This window comes from Ascaphus truei, chromosome 2 (genome assembly GCF_040206685.1).
Source record: "Ascaphus truei isolate aAscTru1 chromosome 2, aAscTru1.hap1, whole genome shotgun sequence".
NCBI classification, from domain to species: domain Eukaryota; kingdom Metazoa; phylum Chordata; class Amphibia; order Anura; family Ascaphidae; genus Ascaphus; species Ascaphus truei.
Genome location: NC_134484.1, coordinates 17279952 through 17300815, shown reverse-complemented (window position 1 = coordinate 17300815; position 20864 = coordinate 17279952). Strand labels below are relative to the sequence as shown.

At 46.0% G+C, this 20864-nt stretch overlaps 1 protein-coding gene across 7 annotated transcripts in view; it reads right to left on the bottom strand.

Annotated features, from left to right (window-relative positions):
- Positions 1 to 20864, bottom strand: part of TSNARE1 (t-SNARE domain containing 1) — a 593698-nt gene that overhangs the window by 516501 nt on the left and 56333 nt on the right. Inside the window, exon 3 of one of the 7 annotated variants that reach the window (XM_075581607.1) lies at positions 6096 to 6279. The exons of the other annotated variants lie outside the window; for them this stretch is intronic. The gene's annotated coding sequence lies outside the window, so the exon portion shown is untranslated. The remainder of the gene's footprint in view (positions 1 to 6095; positions 6280 to 20864) is intronic. 7 annotated transcript variants of the gene reach the window in all.

Here is a 20864-nt window from a genome sequence, read left to right as displayed (position 1 = left end):
CGGATTGGCTGAGATTCTTATAGTAATTCAGAGTTCATTCATGAAATCCTACAATCAATTCTAGCGTGGGAACTTTCTAACCAGCCAATCAGAGCGATGCCAGTCTACTGAAGCCAGGCAAGCGAATCATTGCCACCTCTGCCACTTGGTATTCAGAAGCTACCTGCTGGTTTAGGCTCCTCACAGTCTGGTGGGGCAAATGGTAGTCCGAGGACTTCCATTCAGCCCAGGACGTGGGTACAGCCCAAATGTTCTTCACACCTCTGGCATCCTCTGTGGCTTTCATGTCCGATGTCTGAGGAGACTCGCTGGCACACAGCTTGGTAGCCAAATGGTCCAACAGACGACAGAAAAGCCCAATGCTACATCCAATATGACAAAAATACACAGTAAAACACTTATATATTCTCTTGAAAAAGGGTAATTTAGTTTAACCCTTTGGTCAAAGCATTGTAAGCTTGCGAGCCACGACAAGGCAGACCCTGTTCGCAAGTCCTAACACTACCAGATAAAATACTAATATACCTCTATTAGGATTACAATTCTCATTTACCTTTATTAGGAGGGAGAAAGACCACATTGTATCTATATCCAGTAGAATGAAAGGACCTACTAACTTGGGAAGTGGGGAGGGGCGGGCTTAAAACCTGGGAAGGAGGAGCCACTAACCTCCAACAGCTGAGACAGCGGAGACTAGGTTTTGTTAGCCAAATGTTCCCTCAGCACATTGGACCTGAAAGTCCCAGCTGATAATACTGTGCACATGCATATCTGTTTGAAAACACACTGTTTAATAAAAAATATACACGTTAACTTTCCCAAATTGTCTGGTTATGGGGAATAGAATAAGAAGCTTCACTTTTATTTCTACTAGCCATATTCCCCACACCCTATAAACTAGACTTGGACATTAAAAGCTTCTCACAACCTTATGTATGGTTGGAGAACCCCAGAACCCCCTATACCGGGTTCTGGGTGACCTGGGCATTAACAGGGTATCCCCCTTAACCCAGGGACCCCTTGACCGTTACAGGGACACCTCACATCCCTATGCCCCATTTACCTTTCTGGTCTATGCTGAAAGAGGGAATCAAAGCGGTGAGTCGCGCAAGCATTTTCAAGGGGAGATTTTGACCACAACAATGCGTCTATATGTATCCGGGATTCCGACCCTGTTCCTGGGTACATTTTTGGGGGATCCAGCAACTCTGGACCCTTACTAGCTAGCCACATTCTGACTAGACTTTCTCCACAAAACAACCCTTGAAACTCATAGCCCAGCAATCTCTGCTTGCTGGTACTCCTGGAAAGGTAAAAACACAAAAATTATTTACTGTCACATAATTTACAGAATGCATTTACAATCACTGGGCTCAAACGCCGACACTCCCGAACCCCAATACAGGGACCAGAGGTAACCAAACAGGCTTAAAACCTTTATTGTGAGCCTCAGTACCCGCTCACCGTCACAATAAAGCCTACATATATCGGCTCCAGATGGTAGCGGAAACGTTGGGCCAATAGAAAACATGATTTGCATATTTTTTGTTTGCCTATCCCTTTGTTATTTTTGTACAGTACCTTATAGGTACTCAGATAGCAGCACTTTCTCCAGTAGTCTGGTCCATACTATCCAAGTGGGTGCGCCAACCCCTTCACATTGTTATTGGAGAGCAACAACTCTTATTCTAGTGGTTAACCTATTCTAAGCATGCTATTTACTGCGATACGTCTGTCAAGGTGTCTATCCCTTCCTCCTGACATATTTATGAACAATGGTAGCTCACGCTCTACTTATGTTTTATTGCTGCTATAGCAGGAATGGGCAACTCCAGTCCTCAAGGGCTACAGGTCAGGTTTTCAGGATATGCCTGCTTCAGCAGAGGTGGCTCAATCAGTGGCTCTGTCTTCGACCAAACCACTGACTGAGCCACCTGTATTGAAGCAGAGATATCCTGAAAATCTGACCTGTTGGTGGCCCTTGAGGACTGGAGCTGCCCACCCCTGTGCTATGGGGTAGTAGGATAAAGACTTTCTGGCCCAGGCCCACTGTGGCAAGTGAGTAGGATCAGGTAGCTAAACTCGTCTCCTTTAAATGCACACGGAGTCCTTCTATTTTCTGCAACTTTATTGGTAGGGGTATACAGAAGGTATCAAATAACTTGCAGGTAACATTTGTGGGAGAAGGTAAAAAAGGATGCTTGTTCTGGGGAAACAGTGAAAGATATGTCTACTCACTATGGCTTCTGGTTGGAAAAGAAAGCATGGAAGTGGGAACAAGTAATTGCGTATACCAACTAACAGGGGAGGGATAGTCAAACCAACTCAGATATGAGCAGAGGGGGGTTGCCAAGGCACAGGCTGGGAAGCCACAAGGGAAAGCAACAATGTAGCAGCATAACACTGAGGAGAGATGGCTGCCTCAGAACAGGGAAAGAAAACCCTTACAGGTTCCAGAACATATTGGAGCTTTACATCTGCAGCAGTACATGATATATTGCAGGACACTTTACACGATCAGGTCCCCACCACGTACTCTGACGGTAGTGGTTCCTTTAATACATTTGTCATTGATATACCCGTTGAGTGAGCATTAAACTTTATTTCACTAAAGCCATTTATGACATTGCAATCATGCCAAGTGTGCATTGTTTATTATTACAATCTCGTTGCACATTTTCCCGCCCATTATGCGAGCATCATGTCCTTCTGATACAGGTCGTTAGGTAAAGACTTACGATTCTTTTGTATCAAACTCATCCTGATTCTAGACAATAGTGCTATTTTTTAATTTATTTTTTGCTACAGCGGTTTCATTTTGTGTCGGTAATATTGTCTTTTGTTATCACCTACTCACGCTACATTATATATTTTCCATACCATGATCAATAAGGATAGTGTATATTTTTCTTCCAGACATTCAATATTTTAAACTTTTATATCTTCTTAACGGAGCATTAGATAGTGAAAATAAAAAGTGTTGGAAAGGGAAAGATGTCTTAAATAAAAGAAATGCAGGGGGGAAATGGCATATCAGCACAGATCACAGATTACTGCTTCCGCCGTTTGTTCACTCATCTCAACAGTGTCAAACTAATTGTTTAAACTACATTAGTGTTGTGTTTGTTTGAATATTTTGACAAAAAAAAAAAACCTCCACCGTACAGTGTACAGCAAATTAAAATATCACTTGTGAGCACATTCGCTTATCTCAGACAGGTCTGCCACCCCTGCTATTCCCCATTATCTCTTAGCATACAATGATTTCACTGCAGCCAGGGATTCTGGGAAATGACATGCAAATGAGCACAGTGTCATCTTTTACTTCATATCCATTTTAACATGGACCCCTATAAGTATATACTGTGTAATATGGCAATCATACGCTAATAGGTCTACATGTTAAAGTGGATTAGAATCCCTAGCTGCAGTGGAAGCATTGTATGCCAAGGACGAGATTATAGTGTCCGCTGCAGGGCACGCGCGCACAAATCCTGCACTGTACTGTATGCAGGCGGGAGGTGATAGGGGGCGTGGCGGGGGCATGGCCCGTGACATCACATGAGCGATTCGCCATAATTGGCTGAACCGCTTCACGCGGCCATCGCACGGAGAAACACATTTATTTGTCTCTTCTGGATTCTGTCGCTCCGTCGCGCCTCCGCCTGGTCGCGCCCGCTTTGTGCACCTCAACGAAACACAGGTATTTGTTTTGGCGGCGCTCACCGTCGCCGCCACTATAATCTCGGCCTGAGTGATAACGGGGAAAGGCAGGGTTCCAGACCTGTCAGACATGCGAATGCGCTCACAAGTGAGATTTACATTTTAAGAATATTTCTAAATATCTGATATTTTAGCAGTTTTCTCTTCCACTCAATATTTCTTTATGTCGTTGTGATGTGATGCAACGTGAACAACCACTGTGTGCGCCAGACTTCCCTACAGCGTCTGCGTGGGGGGTATTTACATTCCGGATGTGTGCTGGTTTTGTCTTGATAAAAAGTTGAGAAAAGGAGTGGTGGAGCACTGCCGAAAAAATTCAAGGGCAGGAGGCTGATAGCAAGTAAAAATGCTTTAATTTGAGGCATGAGTAGACCGGGCTACAAACAAAGAAGGTATCTCTAACGCGTTTCGCGCTGTCAGAGCGCTTTGTCAAAGAGTAACCTTAGTGTGGGTAAATGACTCATTTATATATGCAGGAGTGGGGAAGTATGTTCGCGCCAAAACGGACACCCCCCGATCACGTGGTCGGGTGTAATTACGGGCGCCTGCAAGGTTTGGACAATCTCCCCCACACATGCATGAATAAAAGTAATTAACAGTGAATAAAACCCAAATAACCACCCCCTTGCTAAGTCTCTACCTGCACAGCCACTTCCCTGTCACTCCCGGTCTCCTTCCAAAAACCAAGATGGCGATCGGAACTAAATCTACGGAGGCCCTGGATGGACAAAAAAGCACACTGTGCAAAACAGTGACTTCAAAACAAAGACAACTTTATCGTATATATAAAATCAACACAAGAACAATATTGAAAAAGATAAGAAAAAAAACTGAAAAGAAAAGAAATTAAAAGCAAAACATATGATAAAACATGAAAAGGCTAAATGTAAATAGTAAAAGTAAAAGCCCCCCTCCTTTGGCTTCAATAATGCTGATTTTGAAAAAGTTTGGATACAGACGCTCAATGAATGTTCATTTAAACTCATCCTTTTAATAATCAAACAAAAAACAAAAGAGATTACCCTATTAGTTAAGGATATAGAAGCATTGCAGATGAAACTGAAAGCCTTTAAGGAGATGGATAATTTTGAGAGAAATGACCAGATCTTGTCAAAAAATCTAGAATGTAGAATAAAGGTAATTATTCACTGTTAATTACTTTTATTCATGCATGTGTGGGGGAGATTGTCCAAACCTTGCAGGCGCCCGTAATTACACCCGACCACGTGATTGGGGGGTGTCCGTTTTGGCGCGAACATACTTCCCCACTCCTGCATATATAAATGAGTCATTTACCCACACTAAGGTTACTCTTTGACAAAGCGCTCTGACAGCGCAAAACGCGTTAGAGATACCTTCTTTGTTTGTAGCCCGGTCTACTCATGCCTTAAATTAAAGCATTTTTATTTTCTATCAGCCTCCAGCCCTTTAATTTTTTCGGCAGTGCTCCATCACTCTTTTTCGCAACTTGGATTCATCGTACCGGAAGGAGGCACGCTATATCTGTCCAGGATGGATTTGTGAGTTATTCAATACTGTTATTGCAGTTCTACTGTTTATGGCTATACATGGTCTCATGCCTAGGGATTGAGGGGTGCTGTCCCACAAGTGGGTGTGGGGTGTGCTCTCTTCAGTGAGTGTACATTTCACACACCCACTGTGGCTAGCAAGTGAGCATTCAATGCCTTTTTACTGCACATGAAGTTAACTCTTTCCTGGATTCCAGGGCTATATTGCACAATACCACTAAGACATTTGTAGCACCTAACAGGGATTCATTTCCCATATCCACATGTCTTGATGAAAAGGTTCATATCTGGACCGTAATGATTCTTTAATAAAAATAAAGTAGCCCATGATCTCAAGCCCCGTGAGTGCAGAATTCTTTACTGCAATACATAGAAAACTAGCACACGATTAAAAGCAGCAACACAAAATCTGCTTCAGAAAATCCAGGCAGAGGATAACCTTTCAGAAACCTCTGCTGCTGTCAGATGTTCTCACACCTTCAGGCTCCGTCTGCTACCGCTAGCAGCCCTGGGTAAGATTTCTGCACTTTATTCTCACAGGTAGGCAAGTAACCAAATATTTCATGAAAAAAATATTACGGGTAATGACCCATTTTTGAGGTTAATATGATAATGTTTATATATAATAAAAAAAAGACATGAAAAAGAACTACAGTGTGTAGATGCAAGAGTTTTTGAGACATCACCTTATACAGAAGAGAATTGTGCGGTATCAAAATCTCATATGCTCCGTGATGTATATTTATAAAGAACTGTGAATGAAGGCTAGAGCTCTGCAACACTGAGCGGGTATTATTCAGGTACAGGTCATAATCTACTATTCCTCTCTTGCACGTCTGGTACCTTATTCCTCTCTTGCACGTCTGGTACCTTATTCCTCTCTCGCACGTCTGGTACCTTATTCCTCTCTCGCACGTCTGGTTAGGTGAGTACATCTAGCTTAGTCTATAACTGGAAAATGCTTGGCGCATAAACTTTTCAAATTAAGACAATGTATTGTTGGGCAGGTATAGATATACTGAGGTTTCTGAGAACAAAGCACAGGAATACGTGAATTAAAAAAATAACAATTTATTAAAATACACAACAATTATAGACAATATTAGTCAACTAAACATGAACTTTGATTAAGCTTAATCAATATTATATAGAAGGTATACAGATTAGACAGCACTCAATGAGTGAGGAGTAATAAGAATGTGCAAGGTGCTACGGGAACAAGGGGGGCCCTCAACCCCCCCACACCCACCCCCAAATAATACCAATACAAAATGTATGGTTCCCAACACACAATAAAGAGAAAGAGAATTAATGATGAGCAAGAGGTTTATATGTATTGTGTATACAGATAAATACACAAACAACTGCTAAGGGATGGAGAATGCAAATGTAAACTCTATTATAGGTGCGATAACACCTGAGGGGAAAAGGTACACTGGAGGCTAAGGAATGTGGGCAACGAGGGGAGGGAAACAGAAGCAGGGGAGGGTGGAAAAGGGAAACAGAAGCGGGGAGGGGTGGGGAAGGGAGGAAATGAAAGGGAAAAACAAACAATGTTGAGGAAACAAATGAAATACAAGAGAAGGGGGGCAACATTTCGGGGAATGAACCCCTTCTTCTGGCCCATTCCCTACAGTCTGAGTGACCACAGGTACCTCCTTCTCCCTTGATCCAAACCTCCAGGTAACGCTAAACAAGTCAACACCCGGCTAGGTAAGGGACTCTATCCCAGAATGAGTGGGGGGTGGGGGGTTATGACTATCAGTTTCCTGATTGCACAGTCCCAAGTATGAGTCAATTAAGAACAGGGGAATGAGCCCAAGTCTACCTAATCACTAAACTAAAGTGTGATAGTTCAAATGGCACTATGCAGCAGGGTAGAGCAAAATTGCTCAACCAAATCCAGGAGCACCTGAAAGTGTAAAACACTCAAAGGTATATGGCAGTCCACAAGGCAGAGTACAGTGGAAACAAGATAAGTGTAGGGTCAAATGGAGTACGCTCACGGTTTGTGGAAATCACAGGAACACTGCCGCCAGCTAGGTGAGTCAGTCTAAAAGTGCAAGCAGCAGGGTATTTAAACCCGTTAACAGCTTCTCGCGACACTGGGGGGTGTGGCTAAAGTCCGTGAAGAGTGCTGCCATTATCCAGAACATTAAAATCAACACACACGGTTCGTCTACGGCACTATCACCTGCTGCTGCTGCTGCACTCACCTCAGCACTATCACCTGCTGCTGCACTCACCTCAGCACTATCACCTGTTGCTGCACTCACCTCAGCACTATCACCTGCTGCTGCTTCCCTCACCTCAGCACTATCACCTGCTGCTGCGTCACTCAGAAGTGTATGTACAGAGCTCCCAGGCATTTGGTAAGGAATCAGCTTTATTCTTTCTTTATTTGGTATTTTTTGGTTTGGATCTGTGGGGGAGTATACTGTGAGTATACTGGGAGTTTTATAGAGGGTTTTGGGTGTATTTTCAGGCTTAAAACCGTTTTTGGTTTTCATCCAGGGGCTGCAGTGATTTAACCCAGCATAGCTGCAGTTTAGCTGGCTGGAAAACTGCAGTCTCACCCCCTCTCTCCTCCCTCACTACTGGAGGTTTTTACTGGTTGTTTAAACTTCCAATTTCACTCTTTTGTTTTTCTTAGGCCTGATTCCTTTTCTCACTTGCTATTGAGAGCTCTGTGTCTTTTCTATAAAGACTTGTAAAATTGTGGTGTTTGCTTATTACAACAGAGAGAGAGTAACCAATAAGGGGAAAAAGATTTAAAACTGCAGCAGGTTTTTAAAAGCTGCTGTTTTTTCCCCTTGCAGAGAGATCTCTTCTAAAAGGGACAGTTTCTTTCAATACCTCTCTCACTAAGCAATATCTTCCCCTGACTTAGAGGCTTATTTGTTATCATGCCTGGAAAGGGGAATAGGACTAGTGCGGCAACGGGGGCGACGCCCGGATACAGAACACCAATAACTGTGGCCCCTAGGAGCAACATTATTAGTCACAGCCCTAGGCCTGGTCCTTCCAGTGCCCTGGCCACGCCTCCCCCAGCACCTGTTAGCAGCGTAACCCCTGCAGTCCCAGTTCCAACATGGGCGCATGTGGCAGTTGCAGGCGTTGACCCCAGCAACAACAATGCTGGGGCCACGGCCTGTTTGATCAGGAAGCTTGGGGTGAGGTGCCCAATGTCACCTGGCCTAAACATGGAGATATATGTGAGGGCTGTGGCTGATGTGGTGGGTCCCTCTGCTGTGGTGGCGGCCAGCAAAATGTATGGGAGGGGCATTTTCTTCCTCCGTACGCTGGCTGCCACTCACACCCTGGTGCAGAAAGGCATCAGTGTAGGGGGAAATACATCCCTATAGAACCCATGGAGGGGTTAGGCACAAAGGTCATTCTGTCAAATGTGCCCCCCTTCATCCCAGATTGCCTCATGAAGCTGTACCTGCAAGCCCTGGGAGACATTAAGTCCCCCATAATAAAATTATCTTTGGGCTGCAGAGATAGGGCGCTGAGGCATGTACTCTCATTTAGGCGGCAGGTACAACTGCTGCTGCCGGGGAGCACTGAATCTGTGGAGGGTTCGTTTAGGGTGCTCTACGAGGGCATAGCATACACTGTGTTTTACGGCACGGAGGGGGTTAGATGTTATCTGTGCAGAGAGCTGGGGCACACTCGTAGGAGTTGCCTCAAAGGGAACAGAGGACCCATCCCAACTCCTGCACTCACCCCTCCCTCTGCCAAGACACCCGGTACTGCTGTGCCCACCACAGCGGGGCCCTCAAGGGCCCAGGTCCCTCCTGAGACCGCAGGAGATGTCGCTGTCCCATCCGGAACAGTGACTTCTGCACCTCTTCCTGGACAGCGGAAGGAAGGAGAGGGGGTCGCCCTGGAGCGGCCAGCCTCTGTTAGCGCTGTCTCCCCCCAGGAGGAAACACCCTGTGCCGCTGCGCCCACCGCAGCGGAGCCCTCGGGGGCCCAGGCCCCCGCTGGGACCACAGGAGATGTCGCTGCCCCATCTCGGACAGTGACGTCTACACCTCTCCCCCAAAGAAAGAGAGAGAGGGAAAAGCCCTCGAAGGCCCAGGCCCCCTCTGGGACCGCAGAAGATGTCACTGCCCCATCTCAAACAGTGTTATCTGAACCTCTCCCCAAAGAACAGAGGGAGAAGGAAAAGATCTCGAGGGCCCAGGTCCCCCCTGGGACCACAGAAGATGTCACTGTCGCCACTCAAACAGTGTGAAGAGGGGGAAGAACAAAGTCACCCCACAACAGTCACCCTCTGTCGCTGTCCCCCCCCCCAAGAACCCCCTAACCCCATTGTAAGCACCGTACAGGGTGAAGGGGAGCGGGAGGAAACTCCTGCTATGGAGACAGCGGCACCCTCTCCTGGGAAATCAATCCCCAGGAAGAGCAAATCTAAAACCAATAAGAGGGTGATTGAGGAGGTTGAGGGTGAACCATATTACGTTTACCCTCTGAAGTCTCGGAAGCGGAAAGAAAAATCAGTTCCGCACAAGGTGGTCCTGTCCGGCCCACTGGTTGGGATTAACCAGTGTAAGCCGGATCCCACAAATGTACAGCCCCCCGCCCCCCCCCCCTCGAATTTCTGGAAGGAATGCAGCTGGAGGTACCCGACGCCTCTGGGGACGTTGGGGAGCCTCCCAACGCCCCTCTCGGTTGGAGAGCATCCCCCGGAGAATTGTGCTTCGGTGAATTTGACATGCCGAATGCACCTATCTTCAGAGCCAGCCAAGATCCCCCTCCGGCTGTACCGCCTTCGGGTGACGCACATAGGGATAAAAAGCCCCGGTTTGCGTCAGAGGAAGGAGATGGGTTAGGGCTGACCCCCGTGGATGAGGGTTTGGAGGGTGTTGTGGTGAGCACTTCCGATTACATCTGGGAGTTGTCTGACCTGAACCCTCTTGGTGCAGAGTTTTGGGCAGGCACTTTCTTGGGAGTGAACGCTGGGAAAGACCCTCCCTATGAAGCTCTTGGGAGTGAACGCTGGGAAAGACCCTCCCTATGAAGCCCTTGCTAATGAGTGCCCCCCCATGGTTGGTGAGAGCCCTCCCGCGGATGGTGGGGGCCCTCCCGCGGATGGTGAGGGCCCACCCGCGGATGGTGAGTTCCCACCCGCGGACGGTGAGGGCCCTCCCGCGGATGGTGAGGGCCCTCCCGCGGTTGGTGAGTGCCCTCCCGCGGGTGATGCGAACACCCGTGGCATGTGTGCTTCTGTGGCCCCCGAGGACTCTCGGGAGACCACTGCCTCTGCCATGTCACCACCAGCTGCCCCTGAACATCCTGACTCGGGGATGGAGGTGGAGAGCACAGTGGACCCCCTCGTGGAAACACCGAGGAGGGGATCCAATCTAGGGCTGAGAGAGGCCCACGCAGAGAAGGACGGGGGTCTTGAATTCTCCAGCCAAGAAGAGCCTGGGGAGTTGGGGCTCAGAGGGGAGTCCTCTGGCACCATGGAGTCGGTGGACTCCTCAATCCCCATTATCCCTGCCCAGGAGTTAGATAGTTTCCTGGATGATACCCTCTGTAGACACGGACATACGAAGGTGCAGTTGGCCCTTGAGAGGTGGAAGGATGCTTCGGTCATTCTCCACTCTCTCAGAGTATATATCAAGGCTAACCACAAGGCCAAACTTTCCGGGACTATCGAACATACTCGGGTCCTAAAGTTTAACAAAGTGTTGCGAGAGCACGTAAAGGCTTCTCGGGGTATAGTACCCTGAGCGCCTATGGAAAGCAAGACTCTTGATTACCAATGGCTTTGAGCATCGGTACGCTAAACGTAAATGGATGTAAGGACGGGTTTCGCAGGGTCCAGGTACTCTCCTTTTTACAAAAGGGAAAGTATTCTGTGAGTTTCCTGCAGGAAACCCATACCACTCCAGAGGCTGAAGCCAGCTGGCATCTGGAGTGGCGAGGCAAGGTCTTTTTCAGCCACCTCACTTCGACATCTTGTGGGGTGGTGACCCTGTTCTCTGAATCCTTTCAACCTGAGCTGCTGCTTGCCAAAGCTGTTGTTCCAGGTCGCCTGTTGCATATCAGGGTCCGACACAAGGACTACACGTTTAATTTCCTGAACGTGCATGCTCCTGCCACCGGACCTCTGAGAAGGCAGTTCTTCGTCAGAATGTCTGAATACCTGGAGACAGTCGACGCGGACGAATACATGGTGCTCGGAGGTGATTTTAACTGTACCCTCGAGGCTCGCAAAGACCGGAATGGTCCGGAGCCACACCCGTGTTCTGCGTCGGCCTTGCGAGAGGTCATCACCCGCTACTCCTTGGTAGACGTCTGGCGAGAACAACATCCTGAGGCATCCACTGAGTTCACCCATGTTAGGGTGTTTAGGGGTGAACGGATGTCCTGGTCCCGGATCGACAGGCTGTATATTTCCAGCCATAGCCTGTCACGAGCCCAGTCCAGTGCCATTAGGCTGGCGCCGTTTTCGGACCACAATTGTGCGTCCGTGACGGTGACGCTGCTACCTGCAGCACCCTCGGCCGCATATTGGGACTTCAACAATACGTTGTTGGAGGACAAGGGGTTTTCGACGACGGTCCGAGATTTTTGGATGGCCTGGAGAGGTTGCAGGTCAGACTTTGCCACGTTAGAGCAGTGGTGGGACGTGGGCAAGGTTCATCTGCGCCTCGTGTGTCAGGAGTACACAAAGGGTGCCAGCGGGCGGCGTGATGCTGAGATCGAGGCCCTCAGGGAGGAGGTGTTCGATCTCGAGAAGCGGCTGTCTGTGGCAGGAGACCAATACCTGCAGAGTATGTACGTGGAGAGGAAGTGCACTCTCCGGGACTTGGAAGATCGGAGAGCTCGGGGGGCGTATGTGCGATCCCGCATCAACTTCCTTCGAGAGATGGATCGCGGGTCGTGCCTCTTCTACGCGCTGGAGAAAAAGAGGGGAAACCGTAGACATATCACATGCCTGTTGGCAGAGGACGGTACCCCTCTGACTGACCCGGAGAGCATCCGGGACAGAACCCGGAGATTCTATGTAGATCTTTTCTCTCCGGAGTCCATCCAGCCAGATAAATGCAGGTAAATACAAAAAAGACACAGCGCACAACGCTCATAGTGCAATTACAAAATTATATTAACATGAACAAATTATTAGGTGAGTATTGTGCGTACATCAATGCAGTTAAAACAAGCAGTTTAGGGATATGTTACCCAACGCCTCAAATGACTGGAACAGATGTCCTCACAGGGGTAGAATTGCTGATGTCTCTGCGGCTGGATTTCAGTAGGGCAGATGGAGAGCCTCTATGCGTCCTTGCTCCCCAGAGCATGAGTTGAACGGGAGCTGCTGGCCCATACAGTGTTTGTTCTGGGAATGGATGAACGCCAGCTGTATATTCTCACTCCCCTCCGTGTGCAGCACTTCCTAGTGGATGACGTCACCGCTGGGAGTCGCCGATTTCGGCGCCGTTCAGTCTATCAGCTTGCGCAGTATAGTACCGGTTGAAAGGTAGAGCTGTTAGCAAGATTGTCCTACGCGTTTCGAAAACAGCAGTTTTCTTCATCAGGGACTGATTTTAAGTGGATTCAGTTCATTTCTAAATACCCCGCGATCGTCACTCATTGGTTAAAGCCCTCTGCTCTCCTAGCCAATGGGAGAGCAGCAGGGGCGGAGTAACAAGTCCTGAATAGCATGCGTCATTGGTAGTTATAGGCAATAGAGGAAAAAAAACTTCAATAACTTTATTAACAACAAAAAAGACTACCAAAGCGCGATTGAGGATACTAAAACAGAGAAACAAGTGTTAGACATAACAGAAAACATATTAAAAGATGTATCTAATGCTATATGGACCTGGATGACTAAATATGAGATAAACTATAATGGATAAATAAACATTGGCAAGTAATTTCATAGCCAGCTAATAGATAGACAAAGTAGAACAGTAGAAAACCATAATATCATTATTAAAGGTATACAAACTAATATTGCAGATATTTTTTAAAAAATTCATAAAATTTATTTCAATATCTTTAAAATAAATGGATTTTAGAGAAACAGATATAAAATATCGTATATTGCTTAATAAAAGAGATAGAATTAAAATTATAAAATCAATACAGAGACCAGATATCTATATCTTCATTCAAACCCCCTGGATACAAAGTATTTAGTTTATGTATCCAGAAGGTTTCCTGCCTGGATAATTCCTTAACCCTATCACCCCCTCTCCTGTTTTTGGGTATATGTTTAATTCCTTTAAATAATAGGGATGATGGATCACTGTTATGACATAGTGCATAGTGTTTTGATAGGCTATGTTTCATAAACCCTATTCTGATGTTTCGCAAATGTTCTAAAATACGTACTTTTAAAGCACGTTTTGTGCGTCCCACATAAAAAAGGCCACATGGACACTCTAATAAATACACTACATGGTCAGTATTACAAAATATAAAATCTTTAATCTCAAATGATTCTCCATTTGGACATTTAAAAGATTTTTTGTCGGGGTGCAAATGCCTGCAAACTGAGCACTTACCGCACTTGAAATTCCCAATCGGTTTATTGCTTAACCAATTCTTATTCCCACTGAAGTGTTCTTTTGGTTTAATATCACTTGGGGATAGGATATTCTTTAAATTTTTAGCTTTTCTGTAGATAAATTTAGGGAATTTCGAGAGGTGAGTGCCCAGTAGCAGGTCATTTGAGAGAATTGACCAGTGTTTTTTTATAATTTTCTCAATTCGCCCAGTCATGGAGTTAAAATCAGTGATAAAGGAAACATTGCATTTACCATCATTTTCCTGATGGTTTTTACTTTTTCTATCCTTTGTTACTAACATGGTTTTTCTCTCAATCTTTCTAATTTTTTCCAAATCCTGATTTAATTTCTCCAGGTGGTAACCCCTCTCCAGAAATCTTGATGTTAATTTTTTGGCCTGTTCCTCAAAATCTATTTCTGTGCTGCAGTTTTTCTTTAATCTGTAGTATTGGCCACTGGGGATATTTGATATCCACGTTTTTTTGTGGTTGCTAGTGGCCATAAGGAGGTTGTTGGAGTCAACCTCCTTAAAATGAGTTTTTGTTACCACATCCCCTTTAGGTGACGCCACAAGATTAAGATCAAGAAAGTGAACTGCCGTTTCATCCTGTACATGTGTAAATGTCAGGTTCCTGTCATTATTATTTATGTACTGTAAGAATTTAACGATTGAACCCTGATCGCCATCCCAGATGCACAGAATATCATCTATGAACCTACGCCATACAATGATATTCGCTTTAAAGGGATTGTTGTCTTTATTGTATATATAGTCCTCCTCCCATTTTCCCATATACAGGTTTGCGAAACTGGGGGCGAATCTCGTGCCCATCGCAGTTCCGCAAACCTGTAGGAAAAAGTCATCAAGAAACATAAAGTAATTATGTTTCAGGATGTAGTTAATTAGGTCTAGAACAAATTGTCCATTTAGTGGATGTAAGGTGGCATCATTCTGTAAAAAAGACTGAATCGCGTGTAGACCTTCTGCGTGTGGAATGTTGGTATATAAGGCCTGCACATCGCAGGTAAGCCACCTATAGGTTTCCTTCCATACAAAGCCTTCCATCAGATTCAACACTGATGTTGAATCTCTCAAGTAGGAAGGAAGTTTAGTCACAAAGGGTTGGAGGAAAAAATCCACATATTGGGAAAGATTGGATGTTAGGCTGTCTATTCCCGAAATAATCGGTCTGCCTGGCGGGTGTTGAATCTGATGGAAGGCTTTGTATGGAAGGAAACCTATAGGTGGCTTACCTGCGATGTGCAGGCCTTATATACCAACATTCCACACGCAGAAGGTCTACACGCGATTCAGTCTTTTTTACAGAATGATGCCACCTTACATCCACTAAATGGACAATTTGTTCTAGACCTAATTAACTACATCCTGAAACATAATTACTTTATGTTTCTTGATGACTTTTTCCTACAGGTTTGCGGAACTGCGATGGGCACGAGATTCGCCCCCAGTTTCGCAAACCTGTATATGGGAAAATGGGAGGAGGACTATATATACAATAAAGACAACAATCCCTTTAAAGCGAATATCATTGTATGGCGTAGGTTCATAGATGATATTCTGTGCATCTGGGATGGCGATCAGGGTTCAATCGTTAAATTCTTACAGTACATAAATAATAATGACAGGAACCTGACATTTACACATGTACAGGATGAAACGGCAGTTCACTTTCTTGATCTTAATCTTGTGGCGTCACCTAAAGGGGATGTGGTAACAAAAACTCATTTTAAGGAGGTTGACTCCAACAACCTCCTTATGGCCACTAGCAACCACAAAAAAACGTGGATATCAAATATCCCCAGTGGCCAATACTACAGATTAAAGAAAAACTGCAGCACAGAAATAGATTTTGAGGAACAGGCCAAAAAATTAACATCAAGATTTCTGGAGAGGGGTTACCACCTGGAGAAATTAAATCAGGATTTGGAAAAAATTAGAAAGATTGAGAGAAAAACCATGTTAGTAACAAAGGATAGAAAAAGTAAAAACCATCAGGAAAATGATGGTAAATGCAATGTTTCCTTTATCACTGATTTTAACTCCATGACTGGGCGAATTGAGAAAATTATAAAAAAACACTGGTCAATTCTCTCAAATGACCTGCTACTGGGCACTCACCTCTCGAAATTCCCTAAATTTATCTACAGAAAAGCTAAAAATTTAAAGAATATCCTATCCCCAAGTGATATTAAACCAAAAGAACACTTCAGTGGGAATAAGAATTGGTTAAGCAATAAACCGATTGGGAATTTCAAGTGCGGTAAGTGCTCAGTTTGCAGGCATTTGCACCCCGACAAAAAATCTTTTAAATGTCCAAATGGAGAATCATTTGAGATTAAAGATTTTATATTTTGTAATACTGACCATGTAGTGTATTTATTAGAGTGTCCATGTGGCCTTTTTTATGTGGGACGCACAAAACGTGCTTTAAAAGTACGTATTTTAGAACATTTGCGAAACATCAGAATAGGGTTTATGAAACATAGCCTATCAAAACACTATGCACTATGTCATAACAGTGATCCATCATCCCTATTATTTAAAGGAATTAAACATATACCCAAAAACAGGAGAGGGGGTGATAGGGTTAAGGAATTATCCAGGCAGGAAACCTTCTGGATACCTAAACTAAATACTTTGTATCCAGGGGGTTTGAATGAAGATATAGATATCTGGTCTCTGTATTGATTTTATAATTTTAATTCTATCTCTTTTATTAAGCAATATACGATATTTTATATCTGTTTCTCTAAAATCCATTTATTTTAAAGATATTGAAATAAATTTTATGAATTTTTTAAAAAATATCTGCAATATTAGTTTGTATACCTTTAATAATGATATTATGGTTTTCTACTGTTCTACTTTGTCTATCTATTAGCTGGCTATGAAATTACTTGCCAATGTTTATTTATCCATTATAGTTTATCTCATATTTAGTCATCCAGGTCCATATAGCATTAGATACATCTTTTAATATGTTTTCTGTTATGTCTAACACTTGTTTCTCTGTTTTAGTATCCTCAATCGCGCTTTGGTAGTCTTTTTTGTTGTTAATAAAGTTATTGAAGTTTTTTTTCCTCTATTGCCTATAACTACCAATGACGCATGCTATTCAGGACTTGTTACTCCGCCCCTGCTGCTCTCCCATTGGCTAGGAGAGCAGAGGGCTTTAACCAATGAGTGACGATCGCGGGGTATTTAGAAATGAACTGAATCCACTTAAAATCAGTCCCTGATGAAGAAAACTGCTGTTTTCGAAACGCGTAGGACAATCTTGCTAACAGCTCTACCTTTCAACCGGTACTATACTGCGCAAGCTGATAGACTGAACGGCGCCGAAATCGGCGACTCCCAGCGGTGACGTCATCCACTAGGAAGTGCTGCACACGGAGGGGAGTGAGAATATACAGCTGGCGTTCATCCATTCCCAGAACAAACACTGTATGGGCCAGCAGCTCCCGTTCAACTCATGCTCTGGGGAGCAAGGACGCATAGAGGCTCTCCATCTGCCCTACTGAAATCCAGCCGCAGAGACATCAGCAATTCTACCCCTGTGAGGACATCTGTTCCAGTCATTTGAGGCGTTGGGTAACATATCCCTAAACTGCTTGTTTTAACTGCATTGATGTACGCACAATACTCACCTAATAATTTGTTCATGTTAATATAATTTTGTAATTGCACTATGAGCGTTGTGCGCTGTGTCTTTTTTGTATTTATCTGCTAGCTCCAGGGGGTTTCTGAGCCCCCCCTTCCATCACAGCTGCAGACGCTCTGATCAAGGTCACGTAATTAATTATTTAATTACTTTATCACTATTAGCTGCGCACTTTAAACCTTCTGTTCAGATAAATGCAGGGTCTTATGGGAGGGGCTTCCCACGGTCAGTGAGGATGGAAGGGAGCCGCTTGAGTTACCTTTGACTCTGGCCGAGCTCTCTGAAGCCCTCAGTCTCATGTCCCACGGAAAAGCGCCGGGGCTAGACGGGCTGACTGTGGAGTTCTTCCGGTTTTTCTGGGAGATGCTGGGACCTGATTTCACCGAGGTCCTAGCTGAAGCCCTTGAGATCGGTGAGATGCCACTTTCGTGTCGGTGGGCAATACTGTCTTTTGCTGCCGAAGAAGGGGGATCTCCGTCAGATCTCTAATTGGCGACCGGTCTCACTGCTCAGCACGGACTATAAGATCGTAGCCAAAGCGCTTTTGCTGAGGCTCAAGTCCGTGCTGGCAGAGGTGATTCACCCCGACCAGTCCTATACTGTCCCAGGCCGGAGCATTCATGACGACATTTTTCTGGTCCGGGACCTGATGCACTACGCGCAGAGGACTGGTCTATCACTCAACTTCCTGTCCCTAGATCAGGAGAAGGCGTTTGACAGAGTGGATCACCGTTACCTTATGAGGACCCTGCGGGCGTTTGGCTTCGGCCCACAATTTGTGGGCTTTCTCCAGATGCTGTACGCCTCTGCAGAGTGTCTGGTGAAGATCAACTGGTCCCTGACGGCACCTTTTGTGTTTGGTCGGGGAGTACGTCAGGGGTGTCCCCTGTCTGGTCAACTATACGCGCTGGCCATTGAGCCCTTCCTCTGCCTACTGAGGAGGAGGCTCACCGGGCTGGTGCTGCGGGAGCCCGACATGCGAGTAGTCCTGTCGGCTTATGCTGATGACGTGCTCCTCGTGGCCCAGGACCTAGATGATCTAGAGCGGGCACAAGAGTGCCAAGAGGTCTACACCGCGGCCTCTTCTGCTCGGATCAACTGGTCCAAGTGCTCCGGCATATTGGTGGGTCCCTTACAGGTGGACTCTTTGCCCCCCACGTTTCGGAATATCTCGTGGGGGAGCGATACTCTCAAGTATCTGGGAGTCTACCGGTCTGCTGCGGAGGACCCGGCCCCACAAAACTTCAGTGATCTTGAAGAACGGGTCATTGCTCGTCTGGGGTCATGGGTGTATCTGTCGAGAATGCTTTCCCTTAGGGGAAGGACCCTAGTGATTAATCAGCTGGTGGCCAGTCAGCTTTGGCACCGGCTGATAGCCATGGGTCCAACCCCCGAATTTATCAACAAGATCCAGAGGAGGTTGATGGATTTCCTCTGGATGGGGAAGCATTGGGTCTCTGCGGGAGTTGCGTGTCTCCCTTTGGAGGTCGGTGGACAGGGAGTGGTGTGTGTCCGCTCCCAGTTACACACTTTCTGCCTCCAGTACCTGCAGAGATACCTATTCGCAGATCCGTCTCCGCAGTAGTGCCAGCTGGCAACCAGTTTCTTTCGCCAGCTGCGCAATATGAGGTATGACCGGCAACTGTTTATCATCAGGCCTGAGGGTTTAGGTAGAGACCTCTCGGTGCTGCCGGCATTACTGAAGGCCTGGAAATTGGTCTCCGCGACCAGGAAGGAACAGGCGGTGGGGGTTGATTTCCTCGCCGAGCCCCTGCTGTATAATCCGGCAGTGGGGGCTCGGATGTTGGATTCACCCTCTATTTGCCGCCGACTAATCCTGTCGCAGGTGACCAGAGTCGGAGATCTCCTGGACTATGAGCGGCAGGACTGGGTAGGAGCAGAGGAGCTGGCGCCCCGTATGAGTCTGCTTACTGCCCGCGTCCCTCGTCGTTTGATCCAGGAGATTAAAGATGCCATCCACCCCGACTCACGCACCTTCATCGAGGGGGTATTGCAGACCGGAGAGCCTTGTCAACCTTTCAATCCTAGCTCTCCGGATCTTTGCGTGGAACCCAAACCACGGCAACACCCTCGGGCTCCTCTTTCCCCCAACCTCAGCAGGTTGGGGGATATGTCCCCGGCATGTTTTCGCGGCATGCCGAGGAAAGTCCTGTATTCTCTGGTGCTCCATATAGTGCACTACCTCGCCCTTGTCACCCGCCCAGATACCATCTGGAGGCCGGTATTTTTTGGGAACGAGGGCGAGAGACCCCGGTGGAGAGCTCTATTCAGCTTTGGTTCCCCGTCCCGCCGGGGATTTGAGTTGGAGGGTCCTCCACGGTGCACTGAGCACAGGAGAGTATTTGGCACACTTCACGGACTCCCCCGCCGCCTGTCCCTTCTGTGGCAAGCGGGAATCCGTATTCCACATTTATCTGAGCTGCGCCAGACTGCAGCCCCTCTTATCCACCTTGAGGAGCCTTCTTCTGCAGTTCTGGCTGGGTTTTTCCCCTCATCATTTTTTTTTTGGGTGCCCAGTGTCCCGAGACAATAAGCCTAGGGATCTCCTAGTCAACCTGCTCCTGGCAGTGGCTAAGGTAGCCATTTACAAGACCAGGAAGCAGCGTTTGGAGAGGGGGGTCCCAACGAACATCGTGGCAGTGTTCCGGGCACTGGTGCACTCCCGTATTCGGGCAGAGTTCACGTACGCCGAGTCCGCTGGGACGGTTTCGGAGTTTGCCTCCCAGTGGGCGTTAGGCGGGGTGCTCTGCTCGGTATCCCCCATCATGGGTTCTTTTAAGTTAACCCTTCTTTTTTAAGTGCACTTGTTGGTTCCCTTATATATTTGTTTGACTGGTTTTTCTTTGTTCTACTTGGCAACAAGTAGAAATGCTCTTTAACTGAGCCGGCCAATCAATATTAAACCAGATCAAAATAGGCTGCACTCACCTCAGCACTATCACCTGTTGCCGGTTCACTTTGTTGACTCATTCAGAAAGCGGAAACCAGAACACACCGTCAGGAAAAAGTTTATTTTACTGTGGGAGCTGGCAAACTCAAATTCGCCGACACTTTCATGGCCAATTAGCCACTTGACGACACGCAAAAAAAATTGGAAAGAAGATCAATAATAGCACTAAAAGTTTTTCAATTTTTTATTGAACAATGTTTGTTTATTGATAGAATATCTAGTTGGGTCTATCTAGACAATAGTCTGGATAATTAATCATGAATCTATAATACTGATTAAGAATAATCAAAATTCATGTTTAGTTGACTAATATTGTCTATAGTTATTCACGTATTCCTGTGCTTTGTTCTCAGAAACCTCAGTATATCTATACCTGCCATACAATACATTGTCTCAATTTGAAAAGTTTATGCTCCAAGCCTAT